A 20,662-nucleotide genomic window follows, 5' to 3' on the forward strand; every position below is an offset into this window, starting at 1 on the left:
GGAACATTCCTTGTTCCAGTCCTACTCCGGCCCCCTTCCACAACTCTTTCTCCGGTACATCGATGATTACTTCGGTGCCGCTTCATGCTCTCGTCGGGACTTGGAAAAATTTATTAATTTTGCTTCCAGTCTCCACCCCTCCATCATTTTCACGTGGTCCATCTCTAACACTTCCCTTCCCTTCCTTGACCTCTTTGTCTCAATCTCTGGTGATAGACTGTCCACCAATATTCATTACAAACCCACCGACTCCCACAGCTACTTCGACTACAGCTCCTCACATCCCGCTTCCTGTAAGGACTCCATCCCATTCTCTCAGTTCCTTCGCCTCCGTCGCATCTGTTCCAATGATGCCACCTTCAAAAACAGTTCCTCTGACATGTCCTCCTTCTTCCTTAACCGAGGTTTTCCACCCACGGTCGTTGACAGGGCCCTCAACCGTGTCCGGCCCATCTCCCGCGCATCTGCCCTCACGCCTTCTCCTCCCTCCCAGAAACATGATAGGGTCCCCCTTGTCCTCACTTATCACCCCACCAGCCTCCGCATTCAAAGGATCATCCTCCGCCATTTCCGCCAACTCCAGCATGATGCCACCACCAAACACATCTTCCCTTCACCCCCCCTATCAGCATTCCGTAGGGATCGCTCCCTCCGGGACACCCTGGTCCACTCCTCCATCACCCCCTACTCCTCAACCCCCTCCTATGGCACCACCCCATGCCCACGCAAAAGATGCAACACCTGCCCCTTCACTTCCTCTCTCCTCACCGTCCAAGGGCCCAAACACTCCTTTCAAGTGAAGCAGCATTTCACTTGCATTTCCCCCAACTTAGCCTACTGCATTCGTTGCACCCAATGTGGTCTCCTCTACATTGGAGAGACCAAACGTAAACTGGGCGACCGCTTTGCAGAACACCTGCGGTCTGTCCGCAAGAATGACCCAAACCTCCCTGTCGCTTGCCATTTCAACACTCCACCCTGCTCTCTTGCCCACATGTCTGTCCTTGGCTTGCTGCATTGTTCCAGTGAAGCCCAACGCAAACTGGAGGAACAACACCTCATCTTCCGACTAGGCACTTTACAGCCTTCCGGACTGAATATTGAATTCAACAACTTTAGGTCATGAGCTCCCTCCCCCATCCCCACCCCCTTTCTGTTTCCCCCTTCCTTTTTTTTCCAATAAATTATATAGATTTTTCTTTTCCCACCTATTTCCATTATTTTTAAATATCTTAAAATCTTTTATGCTCTCCCCACGCCCACTAAAGCTATACCTTGAGTGCCCTACCATCCATTCTTAATTAGCACATTCGTTTAGATAATATCACCAACTTTAACACCTATGTGTTCTTTTGTTCTATTGTTGTTGACATCTTTTGATGATCTGCTTCTATCACTGCTTGTTTGTCCCTACAACTACACCCCCCTCCACTTCTCTCTCTCTCTCTCTCCGCCCCCCACCCCCCCCCCACACACACACCTTAAACCAGCTTATATTTCAACTCTTTCTTGGACTCGAACTCAAGTTCTATCGAAGGGTCATGAGGACTCGAAACGTCAACTCTTTTCTTCTCCGCCGATGCTGCCAGACCTGCTGAGTTTTCCAGGTAATTCTGTTTTTGGTTTACATATTAACAGGACTGCGACTGATATACTCGTAGGGAGATTTGCTAGTGTTGTTGGAGTGCATTTAAACTAGCTTCTCAGGGGGGTTGGAAACTGAGGGTTGGCCCAAATTGGAAGGAAGTAAAATTGGCAACAGGAAGTAGTAGTTGGACTAGAAGGCAGGAGAAACAAAGCAGAGCATTGAGTATGTTTCAAATGCGAAATTATGTCAAAAAGACAAAGTTAAGGGCATCCACCTGAATTCGCAATAAGGTAGATGATCGAAAGGCACAAATAGAGGTAAATGGGTATGGTATAATTGCCATTACGGAAACATGGCTGCATGGTGACCAAGACTGGGAACTGAATATTCAAGGATTTTCAATATTTAGGAAGGACAGACAAGAAGGGAAAGGAGGTGAAGTTGCGCTGATAATAAGGGATGGGATCAGTGCATTAGTAAGGGAGGATCTCAGATTGGAAGAACAATGTGTGGAATCTATTTGGGTGGAGCTAAGAAACAGCAAAGGGAAGCAGATATTGGTTGGAGTTGTTTATAGGCCACCAAATAGTAGTGGTAAAGTGTGGCATGGTATTAATCAGGATATGAGAGAAACATGTTGCATGGGCAATACAGTAATCATGGGTGACTTCAATCTGCATATAAACCAATTGAGCACTAATGCTGTGGAGGACAAGTTTCTGGAGTGCATTGGGGGTGGTTTTCTAGAGCAGTATGTTGAGGAGTTGACTAGCCAGGCTATTTTAGATCTAGTATTATGTAATGAAAAGGGCTAATTAATAACCTTATTGTAAAAGAACCTTTAGGGATGAGTGACCATAATATGATAGAATTTTACTTTATGTTTGAAAGTGAGGTAGTTCACCCTGAAGCAAGGGTGTTAAAGTTGAATAAAGGAAAATATGAAGGCATGAGGGACAAATTGGCTGAGGTGGATCGGGAAAATACATTAAAAGGATGACTGTACATAGGCAATGAAAGAACTATTACATAGCTATACATTCTTTCAAGGTGCAAAAACCCAAAAAAGTCAATCAACCATGGCTGACAAAGGAAGTTAAGGATTATATAAGATTTTTTAAAAAGGCTTACAAAGTTGCCAGAAGTAGTAGGAAACCTGAGGTTTGGGAGATTTTTAGAATACAGCAAAGGAAGACCAAGAAACTGGTAAAGAAAGGGAGCATAGAATATTAATGCAATCTAGCAAAAAATCATAAAAACGGACTGGTAAAAGCTTCTGTAGGTATGTAAAAAGGAAGCATTTGGCAAAGACAAATGTGGGTCCATTACAGGCAGAGTCAAGAGAATTTATAATGGGGAATAGAGAAATGGCAGAGAAGCTAAATGATTACTTTTTGTCTGTTGTCACTAAGGAAGATACAGGAAATCTCCCAGATTCAGAGATCCAAGGGGACTAGGGGGAATGAGGAGTTGAAGGAAATTAGTATAAGTAAGAAGGTTGTATTGGAGAAATTAATGGGATTGAAAGTTGAATAGTCCCCAGGACCTAATATTCTGCATCCCAGAGTGTTGAAAGAGGTTGCTGTAGAGATAGTGGATGCATTGGTGATCATCTTCCAAAATTATATAGATTCTGGAATAGTTCCTGAAGATTGGAAAGTAGCAAATGTCACCCCACTATTTAAGAAGGGAGAGAGAGAGAAAACAGAGAACTACAGACCTGTTAGCCTTACATCAGTAGTAGGGAAAATGCTGGAATCTATTATAAAGGGTGTGATAAATGGATACTTGGATAATTATGATCTGATTGGGCATAGACAGCATGGATTTGTGAATGGGAAATCATGTTTGACAAATTTGTTGGAGTTTTTTGAGAATGTTACTAACAAAATTGATAAAGGAGAGTCGATAGATGTAGTATACTTGGATTTTCAGAAGACTTTTGATAAAATCCGCCACAGGAGCTTGATTAGCAATATAAAAGCAGAGGTAATATATTGACATGGATTAAGGATTGGCTAACAGGCATAAAACAGAGAGTAGGGATAAATGGATCATTCTCGGGTTGGCAGGCTGTGACCAGTGAGATACCACAAGGATCAGTACTTGGGCCCCAGCTGTTCACAATACATATAATAATTTGGATGTGGGGACCAAATGTAATATTTCCAAGTTCGCTGATGATACAAAGATAGGTGGGAATGTGTGTTGGGAGGAAGATATAAAGCAGTTACAGGAGGATTTGGACAGACTTAGTGAATGGGCAAGAACATGGCAGATGGAATATAATGTGGAAAAATGTGAGGTTATCCACTTTGGTAGAAAGAACAGATGTGCAGAATATTTCCTAAATGGTAAGAGGTTAGAAAGTGTAGATGTACAAAGGGACCTGGGTGTCCTTGTCCATAAGCCACTGAAAGCTAACTGCAGGTGCAGCAGGCAATTTTGGAAGACTATGGAATGTTAGCCTTTATCGCAAGAGGATTTGAGTACAGAAGTAGTGAAGTCTTGCTTCATTTGTATAGAAGCTTGGTTAGACCGCACCTGGAGTACTGTGTGCAGTTTTGGTCCCTTTATTTCAGAAAGGGTATTATTGCCATAGCGAAAGTGCATCGAAGGTTCAGCAGACTTGTTCCAAGGATGGCGGGACTGTCTTATGAAGAGAGATTAGGCAAACTGAGCCTGTATTCTCTAGAGTTTTGAAGAATGAGAGGTGATCTCATTGAAACCTACAAAATACTTAAAGGAACAGACAGGGTAGATGCAGGTGAGATGTTTCCACTGGTTTGGGAGTCTAGAACCAGGGGACACAATTTCAAAATAAGGGGGAAGCTATTTAGGACTGAGGTAAGGAGAAATTTCTTTACTCAGAGAGTTGTGAATCTTTGGAATTCTCTACTCCAGAGGGGTGTGGAAGCTCAGTCATTGAGTGTGTTTAAGGTAGAGATTGATAGATTTCTAATTAACGATAACGTAAAGGGTTATGGGGATAGTGTGGGTAAAGGCATTGAAGAGTTCGGTCAGCCACGATCGTATTGAATGGTGGAGCAGGCTCGATGGCCTGAATGGCCTTCTCCTGTTCTTATGTTTCTATGAAAGTTATGGCGTAGAAGGAAGTCATTCGGCTCATCGTGTCTGTGCCGGCTGAAAAGGCTACCCAGTCTAACCCTGCTTATCAGTTGTAACCTTATAGGTTATGGCACTTCAAGTGCATATCCAGGTATTTTGTAAAAATGACGAGTCTTTATGCCCCTACAACCCTCTCAGGGAATAAGTTTCAGGCCCCCATCACCCTCTGGGTGAGAATAAATTACTCCAATGCCTCTCTAAGCCTTCTACCATTTCACTTTAACTCTCTGCTCGCTGGTTATTGTCCTCTCTGTTCAGAGAGGTAGGTCCTTCCTATCCACTCTATCCCATCCCATCACAATATTATACACATCAATTAAATCTCCCCACAGCCGTCTCTTTTGCTCTTATGAGCAATGCAATGTTTTCTCATAGCTAAAATTCTCCAGTCCTGGCAACATCTTTGTAGACCTCCTCTGTACTCTTTCTAGTGTGATCACATACCATGAATACCACATGTAACATAACCTACCTCAGTAGAAGTCTCCAGCGACTCAGCCTTCTGTATTACTTCAGGAAGTTCTATAAGAGGATAAATTAATTGTTAGCGGGTCTCCCATGGTGGCTGGAAACATGAAGTGTCATCCATGGGGGACACCAGAGATAATGGTTGGGAGCAGGCAGAGAAGCCATTGCAAATGACACTCTGGCTACAATTAGATAGGTAAAAATGCAACAAGGTGAGAGCAGTTCCACCCAGCTGAATGACAGCGGAGAGGCATTGGAGAAGGATGGTATGTTCACCCATGTCAACGCTACAGATAGGTCGAGAAGGATGAGGAGGGGAAGTTTACATTTGTCACAGTCACACAGGATGTCATTTGAAACTTTGATAAGAGCTGTTTCAGTACTGTGGCAGGAGCAGAAATCTGATTGGAGGGATTCAAACATGGTGTTCCGGGAAAGATGGGAATGAATTTGAAAGGTGACAGGACATTAAAGGGCTTGGGAGAGGAAAGAGACGTAGGTAATGGAATGGTAGCATGGCCAAGGATTGTTTTATTGAGGAGAAGGGTGATGATGGCAAATTGAAAGGAGAGAGAAGCAACATTTAAAGAGAGAGAACTGTTTACAATACTGGCTTACGTGGGTATCAGGAGAAGACATTGGAGAGAGAGAGAAAGAGATCACTAAGGATGAGAAATGTTATCTAACACACAACAAACTGTGAAATGCTTCCGGAAAACAGGAGCTGTTTAAGTGGCAAAAGTGACGAGACAATAGGAGGTAAAATGAGAACCATAAAAAAAATTAAAGCCATTTTCAAAACAGAACATGGGAGGTGCTTGGGTGACGTAGGGGAGCTTTGGGATGAGACTGGGAAGGGGTTAACACAGGGTAGAAATGAAAGTACAAAGAAATTGCAAAACAGAGAGGGACCTGTAAGCAAGGAACCTGGAAAAAGAAAAGGGTGCAGGTTAACCCCCATCATAGTATCCTAGCAGACGGTTCCCCACACTAAGCAGCAGTCTGTGTAAAGGTGAGGTGCTCATCTTCAAACTTGTGTTGAGTTTCATTGGACACTTTAGAGTATTGAGGTCAGAATGGGTGTAGGTATCACTTTCACTTAACAGACAAATTTTTCTCTGTGGAGCAAGTGCACTCTCATTCCCATTAGCTCCTGGAAAATAGGTACTTTTCCTTCCCAATAGATCCCTTCATATAAGATGTGGGAGAGGCTTTTTACATTTACACATAGACTGTGGCTTTTTATGGTGAAGACCAAGAAAGTTTTTCGACTGGACAAGGTCCCATTAAACTGTCCGGGTACATGGCTGCACAGTAATGGGAAACATGTCGTGGGGAACAAACAGGTCATGCACAAGCAGTGATGCCTTCAAGATGTGCGCATGCAGAGACTGCGCAGTGCAAGAGACACGATGCACACAGCACTGGAAGTTAGAAGGAACATTGGTTGTGGGAGGGTGGAGGGAGTTGGATTGGAGCTGTAGGGATGTTGGAGGTGGGAGGAGAGATCTGGTCAGTGAGCATGCAGCAACAGGAAAAGATATCTGATCTTTGTGCCTGCAGCTCTACATCCCATTGCCATGCACCTACCCTTTCAATGAACTTCCTTCCCCCTCTATTGTCCACTGGTTCTTTTTCTACTCCTTTCCCCTCTCCTCTAAGGCAGTAAAACGTTCCAAGATGCTTCACAGAACTGCCATCAGACAGAATTTGACACTGAGTCAGATAAAGATATTTTGAAAGATCACCAAAAACTGAGTCAAAGATCTAGGTTTTAAGGGGCATTTTAAAAGATTGAAGAAGAGAGACAGAGATGTTACAGGAGGGAATTCCAGAGCTAACAGCCTGGGCAGCTGAAGAAACAGCACCAATGTTGGACACTTGCAATAGGGGAGGTCCATTGGGCAGAATTGAAGGAAGGCAAAGGTCTCGGAGGGTTGTGGGGCTGGAGAAGATGACAGAGATAGGGAGGGGACAGGCCTTGGAGGGGTTTGGAAAACAAGAATGAGGATTTTTAAAAAATGGAGGCACTGCCAGATTGGAAGCTGATGTAAGTCAGTGAGCTGAGAGTGATGGGTGAATGGGATGTTGGAAATTAGGATATGGGCAGCAGGGTTTTAAATGAGCTCAAGTTTACAGAAGGTGGAGGGTAAGAGGAGGCCATGCAGGAGAGCAATGTAATAGTGAAGTCTGGTACAAAGACATGAGTTGGGGATGGGGGGGGAGAGAAAGGGAAAGTCAGAGCAGATCATAGTTCAGATGCTCCTCATATAGTCATAGAGTCTATAGAGCACAGGAGACCATTCGTCCCGTCAAATCTATTCCGGCTCTCCGCAGATCAATCCAGTAAGTCCCATCCCCACTCCCCAATCCCCATAGCCCTGCAGGTTCATTACTATTATTAATTATTATAATAGAATTGTAATTAATTATAATTAATCATTACTATTATGACTACATAACATTTAAATAAACTTGATAAACACATCCAGCTCTCACGGTAGTGCTGGGAGGCAGGGGTAGTATATTCAGACTTTAGAACTTTCCACTGAAAATAAAGAAATGCCTGTTTGTTCTTCTGCTCCTCAGGAAGTAAACATTTCTATCATCAAAGGTAACCAAAAATGAAATCTGTTGAAACACAACCAGTTGAAACATGCTACGTCATATTCAGTACAGACTCACCCATCTCTGAACTAGCTGGTGTATTCCAGGAAATCCAGACCGTCTGAGTGTGAACTGTTGCAATTTCTCTTTGATGATCTCCCTCATCTTGCTGGTGTGTAAGAGAATGTGAATTATCACTGGTGAATCTTGCTGCACCAGATAATTCATCCTTCCTGTTTATAATGATCATCACATTGTTAAAATAGAACGGCAACAACTGTGACCCCAAGGTGAGTCCTACTGGTAGATGTTCTGCAGATCCATTCCACCTTGCAGCTTGAACTACATAATAAACAATCTTGGTGCAATTTTCCAATCAGCCTGTGGACCCCCAAATGGCGTCAGCAATACAGCAGCTGCCTGAAGGCAGTCTCATGGTGGCAGACCAGAGGGTCAATATTTCAGGCAGAACCTTGAAGCCCTCCACCCACTCCCCTTCTCTTCCGCCTGCCTGGTCGTAGGTGCGGACACAGACCTTTCCCTCCACAAAGGTGGCCTGGCAGCTGTGGCCATTTCTTTAATTCAGAAATTTTTAAAGTTGCTGAGAGAGCACTCACGTTGGAGACACCTTCTCTCTCCTTTACCTGCAACAACAGGCTTCAGCTCCTTCCGTGCTGCAGGGCTTCCTATTGGCCCTTCAGCTTTGAAAGCTCACCTGTTGTCCTTAATTGGTCAGTGAGCGCACTCCCTTGCCACTAATTGGCCAATCAAGGCGAAGTCAGTGTCGGGTGACTGTTGACAATATACTGTGGGGTCGGGACACACTTTTGACCCCGGTGTCAGGATCTACAACCAAAACGCAAAATCCTGCCCCTATAATACAGCAAAGGGACACAAAGAAAGTCATAAGAACTGCAGAAAGGGAAAATGAGGAAAAAGATGCGAGAGTTAGAAAGGAAAATAGTAAATGTTTTACTAGTATATTGAGAGAAAGAGTGCAGCCAAGGATAATGTGGGCCCCTTAATACTTTTGGAGGTGATATTTTAATTGAAGCTGAGGAAATAGCAGTTTTGATAAATGATTACTTTATATCAGTCTTGGCAGTTGAGGATAAGAATAAAATAGCAGAAATACAAGGAACACAAAATAAAACAAGATGAAAAACTTAATAGATTTAATACAAGTTTAAAAAATGGTAACGGAGAAAATGTTGAGACTGAAGATTGAGGAATTAATAATATTTATGATGTGGGTTAAACTAGGAAATTATAGACCTATTAGCCTAAAGTTGCTGTGGGGAAGTTACTATAGAACCTATGGACAGTGACTGAACACTTCAACAAATATGATCAGAGAAAGCCAGCACGGATTTGTAAAGGGTAAGGCATGTTTAACGAATGTGATGTTATGGTGAAAACAGAGGCCAGGCTCAATAAAGGGCAAGGCTTGCTGCTACAGAAAGAGGTAGGGGATAAGATATAGCAGGAAAAAAGTCCGTATGACAGACGTCAAGTTAACAATACTAGAGCCAGGCTGAATATAGAAAGTTCAGAGGCAAAGTGAAAAAGGAAAAAAGAGAAGCAAAGAGAGAGTATGAGGGGATGCTGGCAGCTAACATAAAAGGAAATGAAAAAGGCATTTAAAAAATAAAAGAGTGACAAAAGGAGGGACCAGAAAGGAGATTTATGCATGAAGACTGGGGACATCACTAAGGTATTAAATGAATACTTTGGTCTGTCTTTACCAATAAAGTAGATGCTGCCAAAGTCATGGCAAAAGAGAAGGTGGCTGAGATACTTGATGGGCTAAAAAGTAATAAAGAAGAGGTATCAGAAAGATTGACCATTTTTAAAATTGATGTCACCTGGGACTGGATCAGATGCACTGATCATAAGGGAGGAGCGGAGGTACTGGCCATAATCTTTAAATCAATATAGGGGTAATGCCAGAGGACTGGAGAATTGCAAATATTACACCCTTGTTCAAAAGAGTGGAAGGATAAACCCATCAACTACAAGCCAGTCAGTTTAACCTTGATGGTGGGAAAGCTTAGCAGTCACCTGAATAAATATGGATTAATTAAGGAAAGCCTGCACAAATTTGTTGAGGGTAAACCATGTTTAACTAACTTAATTGAGTTTTTAATGAGGTAGCAGAGAAGACTGATGAGAGTAATTCTTCTGACATAGTGTACATTGACTTCCAAACAGCATTTGATGAAGTGCCACACAGCAGGCTTATCAGCATGCTAAAGCTCATCTTGTAAAAGGAACAGTGGCAACATGGATACAAAGTTGGCTGAGTGACCGGAAATGGGGAATAGTGGCAAATAGTTGTTTTTCAGATTGAAGGAAGGTATACAGTGGGGTTCCCCAGGGCCAATATTAGGACACTGTTATTCTTGATCTATAGTAATGACATAAACTTGGGTGCGCAGAGCAAAATTTCAAAATCTACAGATGACACAAAACCTGGAAGTATTGTGAACTGTGAGAAGGATAGAGACAGACTTCAAGAGGACTTAGACAGGTTGATGAAATGGGTGGACACAGGATAGATGAAATTTAATGCAGAGAAATGTGAAGTGGTACATTTTGGGAGGACAAACAGGGAGAGGTAATATAAAATAAACGGTATGATTCTAAAAGGGTGCAAGAGCAGTGGGACCTACAGGCAATATGTGCACAAATCAGTGAATGTGCAGGGCAGTTAAGAAAGCGGTTCAAAAGGCTTTCGGGATACTGGACTTTTTTAATAGGGGCTTAGGGCACAAAAGCAAGGAAGTTATGGTAAACGTGTATAAAACACTCGTTCGGCCTCAACTGGAGTATCGTGTCCAGTTCTGGGAACTGCACTTTAGGAAGGATGTAAAGGCATTAGAGATGGTGCAGAAAAGATTTACAAGGGTAGTTCCAGTGATGCAAAACTTCAGTAACCAGGATAGATTGGAGAAGTTATGTCTGCCCTCCTCAGAGAATAGAAGGCTGAGATGAGATTTGATAGAGATATTCAACCATGAGAGATCTGGACAAAGTAGATGGTGAGAAACTGTTCCTATTGGTGGAAGGGTTGAAAACTAGAGGACACTGAACATAAGAACATAAGAAATAGGGACAGGAATAGACCATTTGGCCCCTTGAGCCTGCTCTGCCATTCAAATAAGATCATGGCTGATCTTCTTGTGTTTCGATTTCCACATTCCCATCTAACACCAATAATCTTTGATTCCTTTGCCTAACACGAATCTATCTACCTCTGCCTTAAAAATATTCAAAGGCCCCACCTTCTGAGGCAGAGAATTCCAAAGTCACACATCCCTCTGAGAGAAAAAATTTCTCCTCATCTCTGTCCTAAAAGGATGACCCCTAATTTTAAAACAGTGCCCCCTAGTTCTGGATTCACCCACACGAGGAAACATCCTTTCAACATCCACCTTGTCAAGGCCGTTCAGGATCTTGTATACTTCAATCAAACCACCCCTCACTCTTCTAAACTCCAATGGAAACATGCCCAGTCTGTCCAACCTTTCCTCATAAGATAACCTGTTCATTTCAGGTATCAATCTAGTAAAGCTCCTTTGAACCGCCTCCAATGCATTTACACCCTTCCGTAAATGAGACCAAAACTGCACACAGTATTCGAGATGCGGTCTCACCAGTGCCCTGTATAACTAAAGCACAACATCCTTACTTTTATGTTCAATCCCCCTTACCTACTGCAAGTAATTAAGAAGGCTAATGGAAGGCTACAACATTGGCTTAAGGTGATTGGCAAAACACGAAAAGCAACATGAGGAAAACATTTTTTATGCAGCAAGTGGTTAGGATTGGAATGCATCCATCGTGCCTGAGATGGTGGCGGAGGCAGAATAAATTGTGATCTCGAAAAGGTAATTGAATAATTATCTAAAGATAAAAAACTTGCAGGCCAAGTTTGAAAGGCAGGGGAGTTGAACTGAATTGCCCTTGCAGTGAACCAGCATGGACATATGACCTGAGTGGTTTCCTTTTGTGCTGTAACCATTCTATAATTCTAGAAGAGCAATGTGGGGCCCTTAAAAACTAACAATGATGATAGAAATGAAAATAAGGGAAATGGAGAACATGTTGAATAATTACTGTGTCAGTACTTACAGTAGAGGAAGAGAATAGCATGCCAAGGAAAGTAATACTGAATTAGGGACAGGGATTCACCAAAATTAATGTAAACAAATTAACAGTAATGAAGAAAATAACAGCACTAAAGAGTGACAATTCCCCAGGGCAAGATAGTTTTTATCTCAGGGCTATAAAGCGAGTAAGTGAGAACATTGCAGATGCCCTAATCATGGTTTTCAAAAGTTCTCTCAATTCAGGAACCATTCATTTACATTGGAATATAGCATTCATCACTCCATCATTTAAGAAAAATTAGCCGGGGAAATCAGGGAACATAGACCTGTTAGCCTAACAATCGTTGTTGGGAAGTCATGGAGTCTATAATTAAAGATAGGATGACTGAAAACCTTGCAAAACTTTGTGGATCAGAAGAAGCCAGCATTGATAAAGGGTAAGTCCTGCCTGACAATCCTGGTTGAATTTTTTGAAGAGGTGACTAAAGTACTGGACAGGGGAATGTCCATGGATGTTATCTATATGGAATTCCAAAAGGCATTCAGTAAAATCCTTCACAAGAGACTGCTAGCTAAAGGTGAAGCTCATGGAATTGAAGGGATTATTGGCCTGTTTAGGAAAATGGCTGAGCAGCAGAGACAGAGAGTCGGGATAATGGGCAAGCACTCTAACTGGCAGAAAGTCACTAGCAGTGTCCTATAGGGGTCTGTGTTGGGGCCTCAGCTATGCATTGTATTTATTAATGGCTTTGATAATGGTGTAGAAATCACATATCCAAATTTGCTATTGACGCAAAGATAAGTGGCACTGCAAGTAGTGTAGATGGAAGCATAAAATTACTAAGTGATTTTAATAGATTAAGTGAATGGGCAAAACTGTGTCAAATAGATTTCAACATAGGCAAATATAAGGTCACCTAAAAGGGATAAAACAGGGTCCTTTCCGAATGGTGAAAAGCTAGAAGCAGTGGCGATCCAAAGAAACTCAAGTGATCCATGTACCTCATTTATTAAAATTTCATAGACAGGTACAAAAAGTAAATCAAAAAGACTAACGAAATGCTTCCATCTACATCTAGTGCACTAGAACAAAAGGGTAATCATGCTGCAACAATACTAAGATCTGGCTGGAGCACACCTGGAACACTGTGTTCAGTTCTGGCCACCACACCTTAGGAAGGATATATACTGGCTTTATAGGGAGTGCAGCTTGGATTTACCAGACTGATACCTGGATTCCAAGATAGTTAATGACAAAATAAGTTTGTATTAACTGGAATTTAGAAGATTCAAGGCAATTTGATGGAAATTTAAAATATTAAGAGAAACAGATAGTTTATTTTTACTTACCCTATTTCCACTGGTTGGTCTAGGGCTTGGGACATAGATTAAAAATTAGAACCAGGCCTTTCAGGAGTGAAATTAGGAAATACACAAAGATGGTGGTAGGAGTTTCTCATAAATGACAACTGATGTTAGATCAATTTTAAATTTCCCCTATCAATGCCCTGGGATTATCAATGACTAAAAGCATAATAGGACCAGCCCCATGTGTACTGTGGTCGTTGAACCAATTCAGAGGCTGAGTATTCTGAAACAAGTGGCTTACCTCCCTACTCCCCAAAGCTTCTCCACCATATATAAGGCATGGCAGGAGCTTGACAGAATATTCTCTACTTTGTGAATGGGTGCAGTTGCAACAACATTCAAGAAGCTCAAGGACAAAGAAACCCACTTGATCAGCAGTCCATCAACCACCCTAAACACTCCCTCCCTCCCTCCACCTGCAGCACACAATGGCAGCAGTGTGTACCATCTACAAGATGCACTGCAGCAGCTGAACAAGGCTTCTTCGACAGCACCTTCCAAACCCGTGACTTTCACCACTAAGAAGGACAAGGACACCTAGTGCTTGGGAACACCACCACCACATCCCCTCCAAGCCACACACTATCCTGACTTGGAACTATATTGTTGCTGTTTCATTGTCACTGGTTCAAAATTCTGGAACTCCCTTTCTGATAGCACCGTGGGAGCACATACAATACATGGACTGTAGCGGTTCAAGGCGGTGGCACACCACCACTCTCTCAAGGACAATTAGGCATGGGCAATAAACGCTGGCCCAGCCATTGACATGTGTCCTGAGAATGAATATGTAAAAAAGAGGTAAATTACTGGTTAAAAATGGGATTAATGGTCTGGGTGCACAGTAGTGCAGCATTACATCACTATGATATTTATCCAGAGGCCTGGACTAATAATCTAGAACATGTTCTTTCAAATTCTTACTAGTGATACACACATGCTGAGACCAAACTTTAAAAAGGCATAGTTTGAAAGGATCACAGTTTGAAAGGAAAATATGGCTCAAAATACAATGGGAATGCTTTGGTTGTTAGCTGGTGAGGAAAAACAGATGGATGAGTAGAGGAGATGGACAGATAGGATCAAATTTAATTTGATTAATCTAGGAGGCTAGCAAGTGTTTCTGCAGAACCTTCCTTCTCAGGAGATTTAAACATGGGGCAGAGTCCGTGGCAGATTCAAATGATCTGTGGAATGAACAGGCTGAATAACTTTTTTGCATTCACATATATGTTTATTATCCTACATACAGGGTTCCTATGCTACTTATAAAACATTGCTGTTTCACCTTTCAGTTGCAGAGGCCTGCAGTATACTGGAGGATAATGCTTTTTCAAGACTTGTTTCTGAATCTGCTTCGGAGCCAGTCAGGTTTTTTAATACGCCAATAGCTGAAAGTCAAAAACAATCACAATGAAGCCTTATCAGTTCACTCAGTACAAGAATTTGTGACAGAAACATTATTTTTCAAGTTACCTTCTTCTATTGTGCTCCGACTTTCTTCTGAAAAGATTTGTTGGGCTGAATTGACTACACTTACAGGTTCATCCAAACTGAACTCTTCCTCGGTTATCCAATCACCAAAGTTGCTGCTTAGTGTGGTTTGTGAGCTATTCACGGAAGGAGCGTCATTTTGCTTCACATTCTCTTGAGCAGAACTCTCCAAGGATAATTCTTCAGCACTGCCAGAGTGTTCTTGGAGATGTTCGAGGGCAACCTCTGATGTAGTGTGTCCAGACGGGGGCTGTGCTGAGAGAGAGAGCTGATCTTCGTCAACTCCATCCTCATTGGTTGACCTGTGTTCTTCACTCATCTTCTTACATTTGCATGTCAGAATGCCCTGAAGCACTTCACTATCAAGAGAAAAACTTTGATATATCCTTCAAAGAACATAATCAGAAAAACAACTGTCACTACACGAGTAAACAGAACCTCCGGTCACTTTTATAATATAGAATCTTGTACAGTACAGAAGAAGGCCATTCAGTCCATTGTGCCTATGCCAGCTATTTGAAAGAGCCCTTACATTAATCCCACTCATTGCTCTTCTCCCATCGCCTTGCAAGTTTCTCCTTTGCAAGTAGATTTTTGAAAACACCTACTGAATGTGTTTCCACCACCCCTTCAGGCAGTGCATTCCAGATCAGAACAAGTCATCTCATAAAAATTTCTCCTCATCCGCCATCTCCTTTTTTATGCCAATTATTTAAATCTGTGTCTTCAGGATATCGACCTGTCAGTGGAAACTATCTCACCCCAAAACCCTAGATGATTTTAAATGTCTTTATTAAACTTCCCTTAGCCCATGCAGCTCTAGACAGAACAACCCCAGCCTCTCCGTATAACTGGTCCCTCATCCTTGAAAGGGAGAGAGATGACAGGGGGGTATGGGGAAAGAAGGGGTAGGGATGAGGGTGCAGGGGAGAGCGAGGGAGGCGGGTGGGAAAGGAGAGGCGAGTGGGAAAGGGGTCGGGGTTAGTGGTTCAGGGGGCAGGGGGTAGGGTAGGGAGGAAGGGGGAAAGAGAGAGGGAGAGGGGGTGGGGGAGGGGAGGAGATAGAGGGAGAGGGGGTGGAGAGGGGGCGAGAGGGAGAGGGGAGGGGCAGGAGAGGGGGAGGAGATGGGGAGAGAGGGGCAGGAGGGGGGAAGAGGAGGAGGGGGAGGAGATGGGGGGGGGAGAGAGGAATTGGATAGGGGGCGGGAGGGATTGAGGGCGGGTGAGGGGGAAAGTGAGGTTGTTGCGGGCTTGGGGAGGCTGGGACTGGCGCTCGCCTGTTAGCGGGAGGTTTGTTAGGATTCGGTCACCCGGAGCCTCCCGTCGCCGAAGGAAGAAAATCAGCGGAAGCGGGTGAAAATTCTGAGGGGAAAAGTTTGCCCAAAAAGTTGCAGAATCGCCCACGAGGTTGATCAGCAGCTGTAAATGTGTTGATTGCAAAGCCGGCCTGGTCCGGTACCCCACCCCACCCCGGCCGGGGAACGGCTTCTTACCGTGTGTCGGTGCCTTATTGCTTTAGCGGAAAAGCAGCGGAGCGCCGCCGGCCCGTCAGCTGCTGCATTGTTACGCTGTCCCCATGGCAACCACAGTGACTGAGTGACGGGCACCAGGACCCTCACGGTAACAAATATCCCAGGGGAGTCCCAAAAATATTCCCAAATCGGCCCGCAAATCCTGGACTTGGAGAGAAAAAAAAACTCCACATGAATCGGCCTGGAAATCCTGTTTTTGGAATCATTCCACGGTGGTACCAGCCATGGCACTGGTAGGCAGCACTCTCCTCTCTGGGTTCAAGGCGCACTGCAGGATTTTAGCACAAAAATCGAGATTGACACTCCACTGCCATTACTGAGGGAATGCTGCACTGTCAGAGGCACTGCCCTTCGGATGAGACCTTAAACTAAGCCTGTTTCACTGAATGTAAAAGATCCCGTGGCACTATTTTGGAGTAGAGCAGGAGTGTTATCCCTGTGATTAAAAACAACAAAACTGCAGATGCTGGAAATCCAAAACAAAAACAGAATTACCTGGAAAAACTCAGCCAGATCTGCTCCCTCAACCAGCCTCGCTAAAACAGATTATCTGGTCACTCACATTGCTATTTGTGGGAGCTTGCTGTGTGCAAATTGGTCGCTGCGTTTCCTACATTACAACACTGACTACACTTCAGAAAGTGCTTCATTGGCTGTATAGCACTTTGAGATGTCCAGTTGTCTTTTTTTAATTAACAAACTTAGAATTCCTGGTTTTAGAAAAATTCCAAATAAATCAGATACGAGTTGGAAGGAATAGGGCAGGATGGGGATATGTGTCCAGGAGGCATCCTCATGATATAGGATATAGCAGCCTTGGAAATCAGAGATCACTTGTTGCTTAGAAGTCTAGAGCTCTTGAACTGAATGAGTAATATAGTAGAGGTGTTTAAAATGATAAAGGGTTTCAATAGAGTAAATAAGGAGATTTTTTTTCCCCCACTGGCAGGTGGTTGGATAACCAGAGGACACAGATGTAACATAACTGTCAAAAAATCAGGGGAATAATGAGAATTTGTCTTCACACATTAAGATCTGGAATGCACAACCTGAAGCATTGGCAAAAGCATTATCAAAAGGGAATTAGATATATACTTGAAAAGGAAAAAAATGCAAGACCAAAGGGAAAGAGGAGAGAGAGTGGGACTAAAAGGATAGCTCAGTTGGCTCTTGCTGTGCTGTATGATTCAATCATACTTTATATGCCTTTTAAATTATATACTGCTCACAGCTGATACCCTAACAACTCTAAATGATTATTTTACATGGATGCCATTTAGTTACAATGCAGTGGGAATGATGCACATTAGAATTTAAATTACGTTGCTTGATGTCTTAGGTGGGCACTCTCTTTGAATGAGGGGGTTGGCAGAGATTGAGCAAAATGGGATTGCAACACACCTTAAATTCTTGCCACCTAATTTATGACGTTTAAGCAGACAGTCTTGTGTCAGAAAGTCCAGGCCAATGGGCATGATTCTGAAAGTCCTCAGCAAAAAAGTTCCAACACAAATGAATGAGGTATTTTACTCTCAGATCTTCTCACAGGTTCTCTTCCACTCGGCCCCAAGCAGCTGACTGTATGTACTAACAACTCCTAGTACTGAGTTGCTATTAGAGGATGAACGTGTATTTCCTTACCGATACGAACATTAAAAAATTGCAGCCTTCTGTTCCACCCACATTGGTTCCTTCTGGAAACCATCCCAGATGAGACCTGGAGGTCCACCTGACACATTCCCTTAATGAGGACAGGCAGGCAGAAGATCCACCCACAGGTCTAGCCTGACCAGAATTCTAAGATCGCCCACATGGGATAAAATCCCAGAACGCTGGGATTCGGTCCAAATTCCTTTTAGGGTTGCTAACTCTGGTTGTATTCCGGGACATTTTATCACATGGCCTCCTGCCTCTTTGTGCCCTGCCCCCACAGTCTCATCATTGATCACCTGACATGTCCATCCTTATTTTTCTTCTGGGTTGCTTGCAACAAAAGAAATAAAGATTTACATTTATATAGCCCCTTTCACAACCATCAGACCTCTCAAAGCACTTTACAGCCAATGAAGCACTTTTTGAAATGTAGTCACTGTTGTAATGTAGGAAATGTGGCAGCCAGTTTGCGCACAGCAAGCTCTCACAAACAGCAATATGATAATATCCCGATGATCTGTTTCTTTATGATGTTGATTGAGGGATAAATATTGGCAGGACACCAGGGAGAATTCCCCTCCTCTTCTTCAAAATCTGCCACCTGAGAAGGCTGATGGGGCCTCGGTTTAACGTCTCATCCAAAAAACATCTCTGACAGTGCAGCACTCCCTCAGTATTGCACTGGAATGTCAGCCTTGATTGTTGCACTCAAGTTCTTGAGTAGGATTTGAACCCACAACCTTCTGACTCAAGAGTGTTTCCAACTAAGCCATGCCCAACAGTGTCTTTGAGACTAGTCTTTAATTCCTATTGGCTTCAGGACATCCTGGAAAGCCAGCTGGCAACACTAATTCTAATGTGAATGTGACTAGTGTTCTATCAAACTCCAGGCCAGATGGTTTTATGAGCTTCAAGGAAAGCTAAAATCAGAGTAATACTTAGTGATAGGATAAGAGATAAGTTTATGCCTGCCCCTTTCCTTTGGTTGATCGATATCTGCTATTTGTTTACAGGTTGCCTTTTGCATTCACATAAGACTCTCTATTTAGTTGTTTGATATTGGCAATAATTGTGAATTTATTTGACACAAGCAAAAATTAATACATTACAGTATTTAAGTAATAGTTGAAAAAGTATAACTGAGAATTATATTAGCCCACTGCCCTTTGGAAGAAGCTGTGACTTTGTTCCATGCACCCTCTATATTTGTCCTTATCCACCTGTCCGGTGCCTTCTGTCAAATCCTCTACCCTGAGATAAGTAGAAAACTCAAAATTATTCCTTGAATGTTCCTGTCTGCCCTTTATTACATTGCAGCCACCAGCATTACTAAAGATTACCAGATTTGAGATGTGCAGTACCTACAATTTCCATTCGGACAGCCAAGATGTATTTCTCAGACTGAGCTCCTTTACACAGCAGTGATTGTTAAAAGATACTTCATTTTCTTTTATTTCAACCTGTGTGTGGTATGTCTTTGTGGTGTCAGCCATGGCTTCGTTGGTCGACTCTCACCTCTGAGTCAGAAGATTCTGGCCTCAAGTCTGACTCCAGAATCTTCCACACAAAATCTAGGTTGATATTCCCAGTGCAGCCCTGAGGGAATGCTGCACTGTTGGAAGATGTCATCTTTTAGATGTGACATTAAACTAAGGCCATATTTCCTACTTTACAATAGTGACTAGACATCAAAAATACTCAATTGGCTGGCAAGTACCTTGGGACATGCTTAGATCAAAACAGGTACTATATAAATGCAAATCTTTCTTTATTTCTAATATATATATCTTTGACAAGCTTCAAAACTCCAACACGGAACAACAAGCAATTTCTGGTATAAATCTGCCCAATGCTGGCTCTATTAGTTTCCGAGCCATTAAAATAGCTTTCATTGGAGTTTGCTTTAGGAGCAAAAAAAGTTCAAGTTGAGCTAAAGTCGTGATTCTTTTCAAACATTTTAAATTAGAGGACTATGAATTCATACCAAGTTTCCAATTCTCTGTCTCGTTCCAGCTGTGGGTCACCCACATCATTGCTTCAAAACAGTTCTTTGAAGCAATCCCAAAGTACTCATTTTGTTGGTAATGCCATATGGAGCTACTGACGAACCATAAACTTAACCAGCTTTCCCTTTTAATGACCTCTAGAGATCAGTGATCAGGGCTTTTCTGGGAAACCCAGTAGTTTTGCTATTTTCCTGATACCAGCGGTATAATTCCAGGTAGCATCTACAAGATGCACTGCAAGAGCTCTCCAAGGATTCTTCGACAGCATTTTCCAAACTTATGACCTCTGCCACCTAGAAGGACAAGGGCAGCTAACACATAGAAACATTATCACCTGAAAGTTCCCCTCTATCCTGATTTGGAACTATATTGGTGTTCCTTCACTGTCGCTGGGTCAATGTCCTGGAACTCCCTCCCTAACAGAACTGTGGGTGTACCAGTACCACATGGATTGTAGCAGTTCAAGAAGGTGGCTCATCACCTTCTCAAGGTCAATCAGGAATGGGCAATAAATGCCAACCTTGTCAGCAATGCCAATTTCTTGAGAATATACAAGAAAGAAAATGTGCTCAAGTGTGGGGCATGAAGGAATAAATAAAAAAGAATGATTACCTTTGCCGATAATATTTCTTTTATGATATTGTGAACTAGGCTCTTAACTGGGAAAGGAAGCAGGGGAAGAATGAAGACTAAGGTGTTGGTCAAC

This window comes from Carcharodon carcharias, chromosome 18, assembly GCF_017639515.1.
Source record: "Carcharodon carcharias isolate sCarCar2 chromosome 18, sCarCar2.pri, whole genome shotgun sequence".
In the NCBI taxonomy this organism is placed as follows: Eukaryota; Metazoa; Chordata; class Chondrichthyes; order Lamniformes; family Lamnidae; genus Carcharodon; species Carcharodon carcharias.